This window comes from Nicotiana sylvestris, chromosome 12 (genome assembly GCF_000393655.2).
Source record: "Nicotiana sylvestris chromosome 12, ASM39365v2, whole genome shotgun sequence".
Classification (NCBI taxonomy): Eukaryota; Viridiplantae; Streptophyta; class Magnoliopsida; order Solanales; family Solanaceae; genus Nicotiana; species Nicotiana sylvestris.
The window spans coordinates 41060097-41076311 of record NC_091068.1 but is presented as its reverse complement, the minus strand read 5'-3'; positions in this window follow the sequence as shown (position 1 = coordinate 41076311).

Genomic DNA, 16215 nt, shown 5'->3' with positions numbered 1-16215 from the left:
TCAAGTTTGCTTACATCATCAACTCTCTGTCATCTTCCACTACCTCGTTTGAATCTATACCCTAAGGCTCAAAGGCCACTATAAATATCAGTCTTAAATGCTCTCACTAATAACGTACCAACTACACCTAACATTCTATGAAAGTTAAGATATAGTACAATATTGCTTAGAAATTTTTGTTTGAAGTTCGAGTTTTTACTCAATCTCTGCTTCTCTCTTTCTTTCTGTCTCTATGTTTGTTACTGGTTGAAAGATGATCTTTTGATTTCCTAAACGGCTAATTTGAGTACTCGTTTGGTTTGCTGCCTCAAAGGAGGTCAGTAAAACCTTGACCCTATTCTTCTTGTCTGTTTAAATTACCAGGTATAAATTATTCTATTATTGAATGATGTTATTGGTAATGTATTAGTGGTTGACTATATTATATGCTTGTTAATGACATAGTATTGTTAGGTAGAGTCTGTGATCATGAATTTCTTTTAGTTATTAAAATTAGAATTCTGTAATGATTCTATTGAATATTTGATGACCTATCTCTGTTGTTAAGTCTTAAAACTGCTTAATAGCTTTCAAACTAGCTTGATATCTGGTTTCTTTGGAATTTCTTGATGTTTTTGTTAATTATTGACATGATACAAACTTTTCTTAAGTATCATCTGTATTTATTGTAGTTCACCTGATAAATTAGGCTTAAACAAATATGAATCTAATTAGTGTTAAGATAAGGCTGTCATCTTGGCTTGGGAGTACCAGTTTATGATATCTGAACTTATCTTCTCTTTAGCATATTTCTGTAGTTTTGTCAACTCTTAAAAAATTATTGGTTCTCTAATAAATTTATGGATGTTTGATCATACTGTATAAACATATCTTGAGCAGATTAGATCCTTGTACCATCTTTGCGTGTGTATTTTGAAGATAACTACATACTTGACTTAAATCATAAGGTTTGTTCAGGTTCTGGTATTCTATCTATTAAGGTAAGATGGTAGAACCAAGTTCCACTATATTTGAAAGCTTATACATGACATATTTGACAGATTTCCTCAAATTGATAATATCCCTACCCTTTTTTCTGAAATCCATGTTGTGAAACTGTTAACTTGATGATAATAACACTTTCATATTTTTGAAATAATATGACTCCATGCTAAAATGCCTTTTGTATATGTTCTTGTGATCCTGCGCTCATCTTGATTCTTCAATATTTCTGATTGTCTTTCTACGTTGTCTTTCGAACTTCATTAATTTTACATGAGTAAACCAGACCTAGCTTATGAACTTCCTGTTGCTACTGTTTGAGTTTAACATCATTCTTTATTTCTCCAAATAAATTAGTATAAAGTTGAAAACTCTTAGAAATGAATAATCATGTCCTGAATTTTAGAGTAAACAAGACTGTTAACTTAAGATTCTATTAATACTCTTTTGGAGGTCTTAATCTGGGATGTGAACCTGTGAATCCTGTTAATACCTTTAGAAGTCCTAATTAAGTTATTAGTTTGCATTTTTGTTGGTATTCTTTAGAAGTTATAATTGAAGTTTGATAATCTATAATGTTGTTAACATTCTTAGAATTTTTGATTGAAGTTATGAATGTGTGACCTTGTTAATATCTTTTAGAAGTTCTAAATGTAGTTTATAATCTATAATTTTGTTAATATTCTTTAGAAATTATAATCGTGATTGTTAATGATATCTCTGTCAACACCTTTTAAAGGATTCAATTGATGTGGTTAACCTACACCTCTGTTTATATTCTTTATAGGTTTCTATTGGAATTGTTAACTTGTATACATGCTGGAAGTCAAGACTTAGGCTATTAAGGGAATGTATCTATGTCCTGAAACTTCATAGGTTTAAACTATGCACCTACTCTACTCTTAATATATGGGATCTAAGTGTTTGAGTTCCTAGCAGTAACCTAATGATGCCTTTGTCTCTATGTGTGAAGCTGATCCTTTTGAGCATGCCTATATATCATTTGTATTGGATCATGTACTTTATTAGATTATGGTTATATCAGGATGATTGGTTGTCTTATGAACATATAAGTATTTTGTATTAACTGTTATGAAAATGTACATACACTTATGTGGTATGGTGTTACTATGATATTGGGATTTACATTGAAGTGCCTCATTGGCACTTAAACCTGTAGGAATAAATAAATGTGTGTAGTTAGAGGTATTTGAAAGTAAAGTTTAGTCCTTGGTTGAACTACTCTCCCTGGCACAAGCACTGCCTTGGGCCTTGAGACCCTTGAGAACTTTGAAGTGTCAGGGGTCCAAAGAGAGCTTTAGCCATGAACGAGGCTCTACCCTTAGCCTCTAATCTATTGACCTATATTACTCTATTTAGGTTTAGTGTTTAATGACAGCGAAAAGTTCTAATGTAAATCACTTTGCTATACGTGACCCCCACATTAGTGTAATTCTTATGGTTTAAATTATCATTAATTATTACAATTTGTTTAGGCCCTTACTAGTTCATTTAATTGTGAACCCTCGCAAATGTGGAGCCTGACAGCCCAGGGACAAATGCGACACTGACTTCGCATTTGCAAAGTCTGTTCCTTCCACAAATGCAACCAAATGATCGTAAATGTGACCTTAACCACACCAAGCTTAACTTCGTAAATTCAATCAAACTGCTGAAAATATGATATCTGAGACCCCCTGCTATGATTGCAACTCCGATGCTGGTGCTCGCAATTTTGATAACTGGAGCACCAGCACACTAACAACCTGGAATGAGTTCAAACCAATCCGAAATACGTCTAAATCTCACTGGAGCCCTCGGAGCTCTACACTAAACATCCACACAAGTCTAAGAACATCATACGAGCTCGCTTGAATGATCAAAATATCAAAATAACATCTGAAATAACGAATCTGATGTCAAAACACACGAAATTCAAAAGGGGTAACTCAAGAATCACTAGAATTGCAGCCAAGCATATGAATCCTATCAAACCATCTCGGAATGACACCAAATTTTACAAACAAGTTCCAAATAGGAAAAAAGACCTATTCCATGTCTCAAAATTAAATTTTGAACCCAATAGCCGTAATGTCAATCTACGGTCAAACCTAAGAAAATTTCTAAACCTCAAATTTTCCACTTTCAGTAAAACAAGACAAATCAACTTAGGGACCTCGAAATTTAACTCCGGGCATACGCCCAAGTACAAATTCATAATAAAAACCTATTGGACCCATCAAAATATCATTCCGCGTTCATTTTAACAAAAGTCAAAACTAGGTCAATATTTCCAATTTAAGCTTCTAAACAAAGAACCGAAGGGTCTAAATTGTTCCAAAACTTCTCCGAAATAAAACCAACTATCCCCGCTAGTCATAATACTTTGAATACACATACGGTAAGCTTTAAAAGGGAAAATAGAGCTTAAATACACAAAATGATCGGTCGAGTCGTTAAAAATATAATATAAGAAAACTTCGGAAAAAAGAAAAAAAAGTAAAAGAAAAGACGGTGTCAAGGCTAAAAAGAGTTCTACTACCATACGCCGTCCACCACCTGTCGGCATCGAATCTTCAGGCAGAGAAACCACATCCCTCCTCTTTTGTCTTCTTCCAAGGATCCTCTCCTTCACATAACTCTCTCCTCCTCTTTTTTCCCGAGATATGATGGGAAACAACAAAGAAAGAAATATTTCTAGATCTGATAAATAAAATTCAAATCTAAAAGGAGGAATCCAAAAGCTTTCAGATCCGAAGGTTTTTTGATATGAAAATTCGAGGGAGAAGAAAAAAAAATTTAGATCTGGATAGAATTTTTCCAGCAATGGATACTAATTCCAATGATCTTCACTGCACATCATTATGTCTTTGAGGAAATATGGTTTCAAAATTTGAAAGTTGCCTCTAAAAGCATCTGAAAGCTATCGATCATCGAAATTTTCCTGCAATAGGATTTTTTTGGCGATGGATACTAATTTCATTGCCAGTGATGGATGTTGTTAATTGAAATGTTAATGGAATTTTATTGGCAATGTATGCTGATTTCAGTTATCTTAAAAGTTTCCTCCAAAAGAAAAAAATCTTTGTAACCCCCGAGTAACCTTTGTAAGGTGCAGATCTCATTTTCCATCATTCATAATCTCTCTCCTCCCAGCTCGCTGGAAAATTTTCCATTAAGTTTTCCAAACTAAAGCAAGCCGGGAGAAATAGATGAAGGGGGTGAGTGAAGGAGGTGGCTATATCGATGTAAATAGAAGGCAAAATACCTTAAATCACCCCTAAACTTGGCTCAGATTATTAGTATCCTCCCCGAACTATGTCCGGTCTTAATTACCCCCTTGTAGACATGTAATTTTTGACCTTCCCCGAGGTTTTACACATTACCTTTCATAAATAAAAAATACAAAAATAGTTCTACTTTGTTTTCAGGAATATTAGTAGTTTGGCAGGAATATTATTTTAATTTTGCAATGATTTCAATCTAATTCCATTTTTATCTTTTAGTATGATATATGAAAAATACCAAAAATAGGTTTGTTTTAACGGTTAGTTTATTTTAATAGTTATTTTACTTAAGTAGGATTAAATAGTAAATGGGTAGTATTTTTAGTCTTGTTCAAGGAAAAAATAAATTTTGGACTCCAACAACCCATTTTTTAGGCCCAATTTCCGAACCCTTAGCCCATAGATCCAAGCCCAATACCCATAAAACCTAACACTTTAAAAGGACTCTTTTTCAACATCTTCACAACCTAGACCTAGCTAAGGCCTAAAAATAGCTACACCCCAATCCCCCCCAATCGGCTGACCGCTCTCCTTCATCTTCACAAAAAAAAAACCTAGAGAACCCTTAAGACCCCCTTAGTCATTCTTCACAAAAACAACCAGAACACACCCATCAGCAACCATCAATGAGTCCAGCCGCCCAAGCCATCTTAACCAATACCTTCAATCTTCTACTCCAAGCTTCCAGAAAACTAGCAAACTCGGATCCGCCGTAGACCACCACCAAATCGCCGGACCTCCACTCCAAGAACCTCATCTCCAAGTAGCATTTACTCCCCCTCAAAACCTTCCTTAAAACAATGTGAAACAACCCGAAATAACTCTGAATCACCAATCCCTGTCATGGAGTCGGTTTGGTTTTGCCTTCCTGATCTAGTTTGAGTTTTTCCGGCGAGATTCGAGGTTGTCGTTCAAGATTTACAATGAGGTTTTCGTTCTTGGCTCAACGTTTCCGGTCCTGTGTGATTTTAGTCAAGGTGTTTCGATCGTGGTTCAAACAATCATATTCAAACTTTATTTTAGGTGGAAACCCATTGAGGTCAATTTCATCACCTCTTTCTTTAATAATGCGTGATATTTCGGTGCTCTATTTAGAGCTTTTGGTTGAATGAATCTACATTTACAATGTGTTTGTCATTGCTTTTGAATTAATATTCTATGTATGCCTTTGTAGTGCTACTATTTAAAATTATAACATTAGAGTGATGAATTTGGAATTAAGATATAAGTTGCCTAAGATAATTTATGCTTCACGGGCTGATTCAGAATTGGACTAAAGCAAAACAGTGATTTGGTTTAAAATGACATTAATGTGAACGTTGGCTGGCATTTTAGGCTATACACGAACTTAGCCTTTAACAGGTTTAAGTTTTGGATTATTGTTTTTACCATGCCAATTTGTTCAATAGAGTCATAGTTTAGATTAATATTTTGTTCTTCCATAACTGCTAGGAGCATGACTAGGCCGACCACACCTGGGTGTTCATTTCATGTGACCGACCATAACTTCTAAGAATAATAATAAAATAAATATGTTGTAAGTAGCGGGTGCATTTCATGTGATGCGGTTTGCAGTGTACCAAAATGACAAGTGTACGACAATCGTGACTTGTTTAAAAACATAATTCTGTAAACATTAAAAATGGCTAGAAAGTTAAAAAGCATGTAGGTTTAAAATGTGTAATAAATCAGAAAATTAGGCAAATTATTAATAGTTGAGAGACTGTGCTAAAATTACGGAACCCGAGAATGCCTAACACCTTATCCCGGGTTAACAGAATTCCTTACCCAAATTTCTGCATTTCACGGACTGTAAAACAGAGTCAAACTTCCTCGATTCGGGATTTCAAACCGGTGACTTGGGATACCATAAATTATCCCAAGTGGCGACTCTAAATTTGAATATAAATAATCCTGTTTCGATTGTATAACTTTAATTGCAAAAACTCCCTATCCCCCTTAGGAAAAAGGTGGTGCGCCAGCTCTGGCGACTCTGCTGGGGATAAGAACCTAGAACTCCTGGTTCAGGATTCAGAATTCGAGCTTAGAATAACTATGATAGTTGGCTTTTGTTTATTATCTGATTTTTTTACGTGTTTGAGCCTAATGTGCTAAATGTTGCTTTTTATCGCTTTGATATTGTTTGAATTGTATATAAAACTGTTATGAAACCCTTCTTGTCTCTGAGTCTTCTAAATCTTCTAGGAAGCGTGCACTTCACGTGGCTTCTTTTCTATTAGAGTTATATCCCAATTTTAGAACGAGGTTCAGACAAGTTGCAAAGCCGGTGAAGCTTCTGTATTCCTGGTACGCTACCTCCACCCCTCCCCCGGCTTGAGTTGTTCGCTCGGGTAAGCCAGGTCTAGAACAATATACCCAGGTTTTAAACCTAAAATAACATAGCCTCATGCTGGATCCCTAATATGAATATCCTCATGTTGGATCCCTAATATGAACGTTTTGTTTGTATCATGTGCATTTGACTTTAGGGACTCAACACAGGGGTTGGATCCGTCTAGGACAGATGTACCCAAAATAAAAAGTCCATCCTGATGCATCTTACGTGCTACTTGTGCATTTGTTGTTTCGGCTTGCATGTTGACTGGCTTCTAGAATAAGGAAAGAAAATAAAAAAAAAACAAGAGTGAGGTAGGTATTTGAAAAATTTCGAAACACTCCCAAATTTTGAAAAAAAGGGAAAGAAAGTAAGTCAATGTTTTCAAAAGTCATGTTTCCCCTGTTCCATCAAAATTGACAGAACTACGCGGGTTTGATTCTCATCGGATGTGAGATACACAGGCAAACCTCATCGGTTCCGGCCCCCAATTTTCAAAAATCCATAAAATATTTCCTTTACTTCCTTCTTTAGAAAACCTTTTCTTTGAGACCCCAATTTCTTTTAAAGAAACAATGCAAAAATATTTTCTTTTAATTTCTTCTAAAAATCTAAAAAATATTTTCATTCTTCTTTAGAAGTTTTTCTTTCGAAAATTGAAAAGAAAATTCAAGATTCAAAAATATTTTCTTTAGAAGTCTTTCTTTCATAATTTTAACATAAAAGTCCAAAAATCCAAAGATATTTTCTTTCTTCTTAGAAGTTTTTCTTTTGAAATTCCCCAAAAAAAATCGAAATCAAAAAATATTTTCTTTCTTCTTTATAAGTCTTTCTTTCGAAAATTAAAAAAGACAAGAAAAAAAATTCAAAATCCAAAAAAAAAAAGATTTAGTTTATTTCCTTTATTCCTAATCTTCCCGAACTATGCAAGATCTGATTCAGGTTCTCACATGATACGTAGGCAACCCATATCAGGTTCGATCAAATAGTTTTGAAAAAAAAAAGAAAATAAAAAAAGAGGAAGAATGATAATAATAAGGACTGACTAAGTCCATTCTAACGTGTCTCTTGTTTTGAATTGTGAAGAAAGTTTAAGGTGGTTGGTTTGTGGTAAGCTGGCAACACAAGATCCAAGGGAAAAATGTCATTGACAACTGACATCGAATATGTTATAAATGCTCAAGAGACTCAGGGTCAGAGGGTTCAACAAGAGTCTACTGTAGTTGAGGAAAATAGAATGTTGAAACAGCAACCGAAATGTATCAACCATGGGGTAATGGCCAAGGGCCATCCTTTTCTATTCATGGTTTCCCAGAGTTCACACCCATCTCGACTACTACCATTCTAATCTTATTGTCTGATCAATCTTATCCACTTGAGCTCAGTCTTTATCCCAACTGTACAACTATAACTGGAACTTCTATTGCATGCTCTCAAAGTTTGCCATTGACAACCAATGAGATAACCACTACTGTTATGGTCGTCTTCACCATCCTACAGCCGACGGTGTTGCAGAGGAAAACTCATGAGTCACAGTTTACTATCCAGCAAGAACAGTCCCACTCTCCTGAGTACCACTCCTACCTATTTGATCTTCCTACAAAGATTGAGAAACCTGCTCGAAAAATGGCACAGGAAGAAATGACCCAAAGAGTGAAAAGCTTAGAACAACAGTTCAAAAACATGCAAGGGTTGGCAGGTCAGAAGAGTATTGCCTTCAAGGATCTATGTATGTTCTCTGATGTCCACTTGCCACATGGTTTCAAGACTCCCAAATTTGAAAAATATGATTGACATGGAGACCTCATAGCCTAGCTAAAAAGGTATTGCAATCAGTTAAGAGGTGCGGCAGGAAAGGAAGAATTACTGATGGCTTACTTTGGGGAAAACCTTACGGGAGTTGCCTCCGAATAGTTTATGGATCAAGACACATCTCTCTGGTATGTATAAGATGATATGGACCAGGCCTTTGTTAAACAATTCAAATACAACATCGACATCGCTCCAGACCGCAATTCCCTTTCAAACCTGAAGAAGAAACCAACTGAAAGTTTTAGGGAATATGCCATTAAATGGAGAGAGCAAGCAACTAGAGTTAAGCCACCCATGGATGACCACGAGCAAATCACTATCTTCCTTCAGGTGCAAGAGCCATATTACTTTCAAAACATGATGTCCGCAGTTGGCAAATCCTTCTCGAAAGCAATCAAAATGGGAGGAATGGTAGAGAATGGCCTTAAGACAGGCAAAATTATAAGTCAAGAAGCTCTCAAAGCTGCAACTAAAGCTTTCCAAATTGAATCTGGTGACACGAATGAGATGGATGAAGAAATCATGATGACATCAGGGTCGATAAGAGGTCCTAGGAGAACGTCTCGAAGGTATGACCAACCTCGTCTATTTTCCGATAACTCCCCTGAGCATTACTATCCACCTCAGAACCCACAATATTATGTTACTCCACCTCAGTATGTTGTCCAGCCACCAAAACTCCCTAGAAGGCGAGCACAAGCACCGCAAAATCTCCACCAGCCTCCACAAAATTTTCAAGTGCCCTATAACCCACATCCAAGACAGGGGTATATAAGGGAACAAAGGTTGAAAGATAATTTTACACCAATAAGAGAGTCCTATGCAAGCTTATTTGAGAAGTTAAAGCATTATGACATGATTGCACATTTTCCTCCAAATCATGTCGACCCACTTGCAAGAAGCTTTAACCTTCTAAAAGGTATGAATATCATTCCAATTCCCAGGGGCACAATGTTGAAAGTTGTCGGGATTTGAAAAGAGAAATAGAAAGGATGATCCAGGAAAAATTGATTGTGATCCAAGACAGTGACACCCAGAATATCATGCAGATGCACATGGTGATGCACACTTTGTAGGGATGATGCCTGGTAACATAGAGAATGATAATCCTCTTGGGAACTTGCAGACTGAAATTGGAGAAGGTCATGGTGATTCTGATGAGCAAAGTTGTGGTTAAATGTCAAGCTTAGCAATTAAAAAGTCATTCCTTCCTCACAAGGAAGGAATATTGGTAGCTTGTTTTGATGTTTTTTCTATTATCTGGGTTATTTCAGGGTTGTGATCCAGATTTGAGTCAAACTCTTCTATCCCTCCATTCTGTCTGTGTGAGTCTTGTCCGTTTGTTCTGTTGCTATTTTCATTATTCGGGTTATTTTAGGATTGCAAATCGGATCTTAGGTTGTTTGTCTTGTTTTTAAACCCTTCCATCCTTTACTCAATGAAATACAGTTTATCCTTTTGTATCATTCCATGCTTAGTTCTTTCGCCGCTAGTTCTAATGACATGACATGCATGCCGAATTTTTGGCTAGATCTTAGAAAACTGATTTAATCTTGAATTGGATAACCGAGAAAAAGATATTTTTTGAAGAATCAACTGAAGTTTGTTGGAAGTCTGACGCTAATGGATGAAAAGTGTCTTTCGACCACGACACACCAAGAAGATAGACATGTTCATCAATGTTGTGATCGCAAAAGGATACTATGTTTGGGGTTCTCATGGTTGGGAGGCTCTTTTTCTGCTACCTAACCACTTTATACCATTTGTTATCCCTTTTGAGCCTGTGTTACTTTCTTTGACCAACCTCTTTTGGCATCAATTTTAGAAAAAAATAATTAAAAAAAAAGAAATATAAAAAAATAAAAATAAAAAAAAGTCCATGCCCCAAGAGTAAAAACTAGGGCAACTTTTAGAAAGTTCAATTAAAAAGAAAAAAGAAGAAGAAAATAACAGTCAAAGGTCCATGCCCCCATAAAATAAAAGTTGGGGAAACTTATAAAGAAAAAAAGAGATACATAAAGAAAGATGAAAAAAATAGTTAGGTCAGATATTTGAACTACGTTCGACCTGATTCCTTAAAAAAAAGGATACGTAGGCAGCCTCTCGGTTCGGTCCAACCAAATAAGAATTCAAAGAAAAAGAAAGAAAAGAAAATTCCAAAAAAACCCCAATAGCTGAAATTGGGGAAAGATTTTATTTCACTTTCGAAAGAGTTAATTCCAAGAGTTGTAAGTCTATAACCCCTTTTACTTTGAGTCTATTTTGAGCCTTCATGACATCCTTTCTTTCTAACCCTATCCAAAATCCGTCCAAATAAAGACCTCCTGATATGCTTTCAAGAATACCAAGAGAAGCATGTAATGAGAAACGGTTGTCACGCAACATAGAACACTGTCAAGATGCTCACACAAGAAAGCGAAAGCAAAATAAAAAGAAAAATAAAAGAAAATGAGAGAGTCTTACTAGTGAAAACTTTTACGGGCACAGTAAGGGGGCGGTAAGCAGAGATGAATAAATGAGAGAGACTTGTTGGTGAACACCCATCGGGCACCACTAATCGAAAGTGAGCCATGAAGTCGATGCAAAGGATCGGCACGAACAAGCATGACTTCAAAGGTCATAAGAATGGTAAAAGGGAAGATTTGATCATTAAGGCTAGGTATTGAAAAAAAAGGAAAAAAAGAAACAAAACTCTTCCTTCCATCCTTTCGACAGGGGCATTTCTTGTTAATACTTGTTTCTTTGCATCATTGTGTCCTTCACTCTGAGTCAGTCCTTGTCAAAACAAGCAAGAAAAGATTTCAAAATCTGTTATTAGTTTTTCAATCGCACAAAATAAATTTGGCCAACATACTTAGGTGTTACAGTCAACATGACTTGAGGATTCATGCAAAGGCTTTTCTCCTAAAAGACTCTTATTAGCCTACTTGGCGTAAACAAAGATAACTTGTGATTCTCTCTACAGACAAATTGCTCAAAAGCAGGAAGTCATTGAAGATATCAGAAAATGTCACCTGAGCAAAGATCTCCAATTAGGACAAGGCTGATTAAGCCACAAATACAAATGGAAATAGGTGTGAAATAATCAGGGTAGATGCAGAGCAAAAGTCTCTTGAGACCGACTCAAGCTGATTGAGCACAAAGCCAAGCTGCTCAAGTGTCACAACTTGGATTTCCCACCCTCAGGAGTCGTGATCGCGCCTACTAATGTGAGATAGGAAAGCCAAACCTTAACTAATTGCTACACTTTCATTTTTGCTTCACTTTAACAAACACAAGTTGATAATATGATAAAAGCAGAATTTTAAATAAATAAGCGGAAGTCAACAATTATATATCTTAAGGCTACGTCTATTACAACTTTTAAAACCTCAAATACCCCAAAACCTGGTGTCACAGTGTCACAGACTATCTAAGAGTTACTACATAAAAGGTCTGAAGAAATACAATACACTGTTTCTGAACAAAAGGAAATGAAACAGGAAATAGAGATAGAGGGAGACGCCAAGGCCCGCGGACACCTGCAGGTCTACCTTGGGTCTCTGGGTGGACTGAAGGAAGCACTCCAACTACTGTCTGAAAGCTGCTCCTGGATCTGCACACACTGCAGAGTGTAGTATCAGCACAACCGACCTCATGTGCTGGTAAGTGTCTAGCCTAACCTCGGCGAAGTAGTGACGAGGCTAGGACAAGACTACCAAATAAACTTGTGCAGTTCATAATACATATATACAATGGAAAAGAATACAAAAATAACTAGGCAACGTGGGAGGGGAACATGTTGTGGGGGGAGATATTAGCTTCGAATAGAAAGGCATCAGGTAAGGAAAGAAACAGCATAACTAGAATATCAACAAGGAAGCAGAAATCAACAATTTGCACGGCATCACCTTTCGTGCTTTTACTCTCAGCCTCACCACAACAGTTATATAATAAAAATGTGCACGGCATCACCCTTCGTGCTTTTACTCTCGTCCTCACCAAAACAATCATATAATCAAAATGTGCACGGCATCACCCTTCGTGCTTTTACTCTCTTTCCTCACTATATAATCAATAGATTTGGCACGGAATGGTACGTCGTGCGACACGACATCACCCTTCGTGCTTTATACTCTTTCCTCATAATAACAAACAATGAATGGCATCACCCTTCGTGCTTTAACACTCTTCCTCACCCAAACAACAATCACAAGCAAAGGGGTAAGGGAATAAACAAAATAGTAATAGAGATCCCGGCAAGGGAACAACAATTAAACAATTAAATCCCGGCAAGGGAACAACAATTAAACAATTAAATGCCTGCAAGGGAACAACAAATAAATCAACAATAGCCCGGCAAGGATGACAACATAATGATCTCATCTCTTTCTCAATTTTTACTTCACAATTCACTTCACAACTCGAGCCAATGCTCTAGAGGTTCGATTATCACTTATACTTTCACAATTTATTTCAAAAATCAATCCAATGCTCCTCAATGTTCATAGGTCACAATTCTTTCCAAAAACTTTATACAACAATTTGAAATCTTCACCAAGGCATGAATAATACAACGAAATCATGAAAATCACAATATAAGACTCGCGGTCATGCTTGAAACCAATGTATAGATACTTGTCATCATGCCTATACGTCGTACTCGACAAGAAGCAAATAGCAAATAGGACACAACTCCTATCCCTCAAGCTAAGGTTAGACCAAACACTTACCTCGATGCCTCGAACACAACTCAAGTTTCAATTATAGCTTTACCCTTTGATTCCACCGCCAATTCGCTCGTATCTAGCCACAAATTACTTAATTTCATCAATAATTGCTAAATGAATCAATTCTAATGCATGAAAATATGTTTTTTAAAGATTTTCCCAAAAAGTCAAAAATCAACCCCGGGCCCGCTTGGTTCAAACCCGAAATTCGGACCTAAACCCGACTACCCATTCCCCCACGAGCTCAAATATGTAATTTATTTTGAAATCGAACCCCAAATCGAGGTCCAAATCCCCATTTTTTTTCGAAAAACCTAGGTCCTACCGAAAACACCCAATTTCCCCCATGAAAATAATTGATTTGAAGTTGAAATCATGTTAAAAGATGTTAATGATTGAAGAAAACTAGTTAAAAATGACTTACAATTGATTTTGAGAAGAAATGTTGTTTGAAAAATCGCTTCTTATGTTTTTGGGGTTTTGAAAAATGAAAATAACTGGAAATCCCGTCTATTTATACCCCTCTCAGACTCTCTCCGCGGACCGCATAAAAAGGACTGCGGCTGCGGAGCTCCACCGCGGACAGCATAAAAAGGACTGCGGCCGCGGAGCTCCACCGCGGACCGCAAGAAATCGAGCGCGGCCGCGGAGGCTTGGCCTTGCATTCTGCGGACCACACAAATCCCACTACGGTCGTGGAGCCCCCACCGCGGCCGCGAAGTTTCCACCACGGACCGCGAGACCTGACTTCAGAGAACTGCAACCTCTCTAAATCTGCAACGTTTTCCTAAGTTCAAAACTTGCCGAAACACATCCGAAACACACTCGAGCCCTCGGGGCCCCTAACCAAACACACGTACTAACTCAGCAACATCATACGAACTTATCTGTGCAATCAAATCGCCAAAATAACCTCAATAATAATGAATCAAACCTCAAAATCAAGAATTATTTTCTCAAACTTCATCAAGTATAAAATTTAGCAATTTAGGTCCGAATCACGTCAAATGGCGTCCGTTTTCAACCAGACTTTACAGAAATGACTTAAACTATATATAAGACATTTACCGGGTGCCGGAACCAAAATACGGGCCCGATACCATCTCTTTCTAATCAAACTTCATTTCAAATTTCCTTAAAAAATTTCAGAAAATAATTTCCTTTAAAAATTCATTTCTCGGGCTCAGGGCCTTGGAATTTGATTCCGGGCATACGCCCAAGTTCCATATTTTCCTACGGACCCTCCGAGACCGTCAAATCACAAATCCGGGTTCGTTTATCCAAAATTTTGACCGAAGTCAAATTTATTCATTTTACAGTCAAAACATATCATTTTTCACAAAATTTCAAATTTAAACTTTCCAGCTATGCGCCCGGACTGTGCATGCAATTCGAGGTAACTCTAAATGAGGTTTTCAAGGCCTTAAAATACGGAAGTTTTGTTTTAAAACAAGTGATGACCTTTTGGGTCATCACATTCTCCACCTCTAAAACAACCGCTCGTCCTCGAACGGACAGAAGAAGGAAGTACCTGAGTCGGGGAAAAGATGGGGATAATGGCTCCACATATCGAACTCAGACTCCCAGGTTGATGCATCAGGAGGCTGACCTCTCCACTGAACATGAACAGAAGGAAAACCCTTTGACCTCAATTGACGAACCTGCCGGTCTAGAATAGCTACCGGCTCCTCCTCATAAGACAAGTCCTTGTCCAACTGGATAGTGCTGAAATATAACACGTGGGATGGATCGCCGTGATATTTCCGGAGCATGGACACATGAAACACTGGATGCACGACTGATAAGCTCGGCAGCAATGCATGTCTATAAGCCACCTCTCCCACTCGAGCAAGAATCTCAAATAGGCCAATGAACCTAGGGCTAAGCTTGCCCTTCTTCCCAAATCTCATTACGCCCTTCATAGGCAACACCCGGAGCAATACTCGCTCTCCAACCATAAAAGCCACATCTCGAACCTTGCGGTCTGCATAACTCTTTTATCTGGAGTGAGTTGTACGAAGCCTTTCTTGAATAATCCTGACCTTGTCCAAAGCCTCCCGAACCAGATCTGTACCCAACAATCAAGCCTCTCATGGCTCCAACCATCCAACCGGAGATCGACACCGTCTACCATATAAAGCCTCATAAGGAGCCATCTGGATACTCGACTGGTAACTGTTGTTGTAGGCAAACTCTGCTAAAGGCAAAAACTGATCCCACGAGCCTCCAAAGTCAATGACCCAAGCTCGGAGCATATCCTCCAAAATCTGAATAGTTCGCTCGGACTACCTGTCCGTCTGAGGATGAAATGTTGTACTCAACTCAACCTGGGTGCCCAACTCTCGCTGAACCGCTCTCTAGAAACGCAAGGTAAACTATGTACCTCGGTCCGAAATGATAGATACAGGCACACCATGAAGACGAACAATCTCTCGGATACAGATCTCAGCTAGCCTATCGGATGAATAGGAGATCGCCACAGGAATGAAATGCACTGACTTGGTCAGCCTATCAACAATGACCCATACTGCGTCGAACTTCCTCCAAGTCTGCGGGAGTCCAACAACAAAATCCATAGTGATCCGCTTCCATTTCCACTCGGGAATCTCAATCCTCTGAAATAAACCACTAGTCCTCTAATGCTCGTACTTAACCTGCTGACAATTCAAATACCGAGCTACATATGCAATGATATCCTTCTTTCTCCGCCACCAATAATGTTGCCGCAAATCTTGATACATCTTCGCGGCGCCTGGAGGAATAGAGTACCGGGAGCTATGGACCTCCTCTAAAATCAACTCTCAGAGCCCATCCACATTAGGCACACAAACGCGACCCTGCAATCTCAAAACTCCATCGTCATCTAAGGTAACCTGCTTGGCACCTCCGTGTTGCACCATGTCTGTAAGGACACACAAATGGGGATCATCATACTGCCGATCGCGAATACGCTCCAATAAGGAAGAACGAGCGACCGTGCAGGCCAATACACGAGTAGGCTTAGAAATATCCAACCTCACAAACTGATTGGCCAAAGCCTGAACGTCCAAAGCAAGCGGTCTCTCAGCGACCGGAATATAAGTAAGACTGC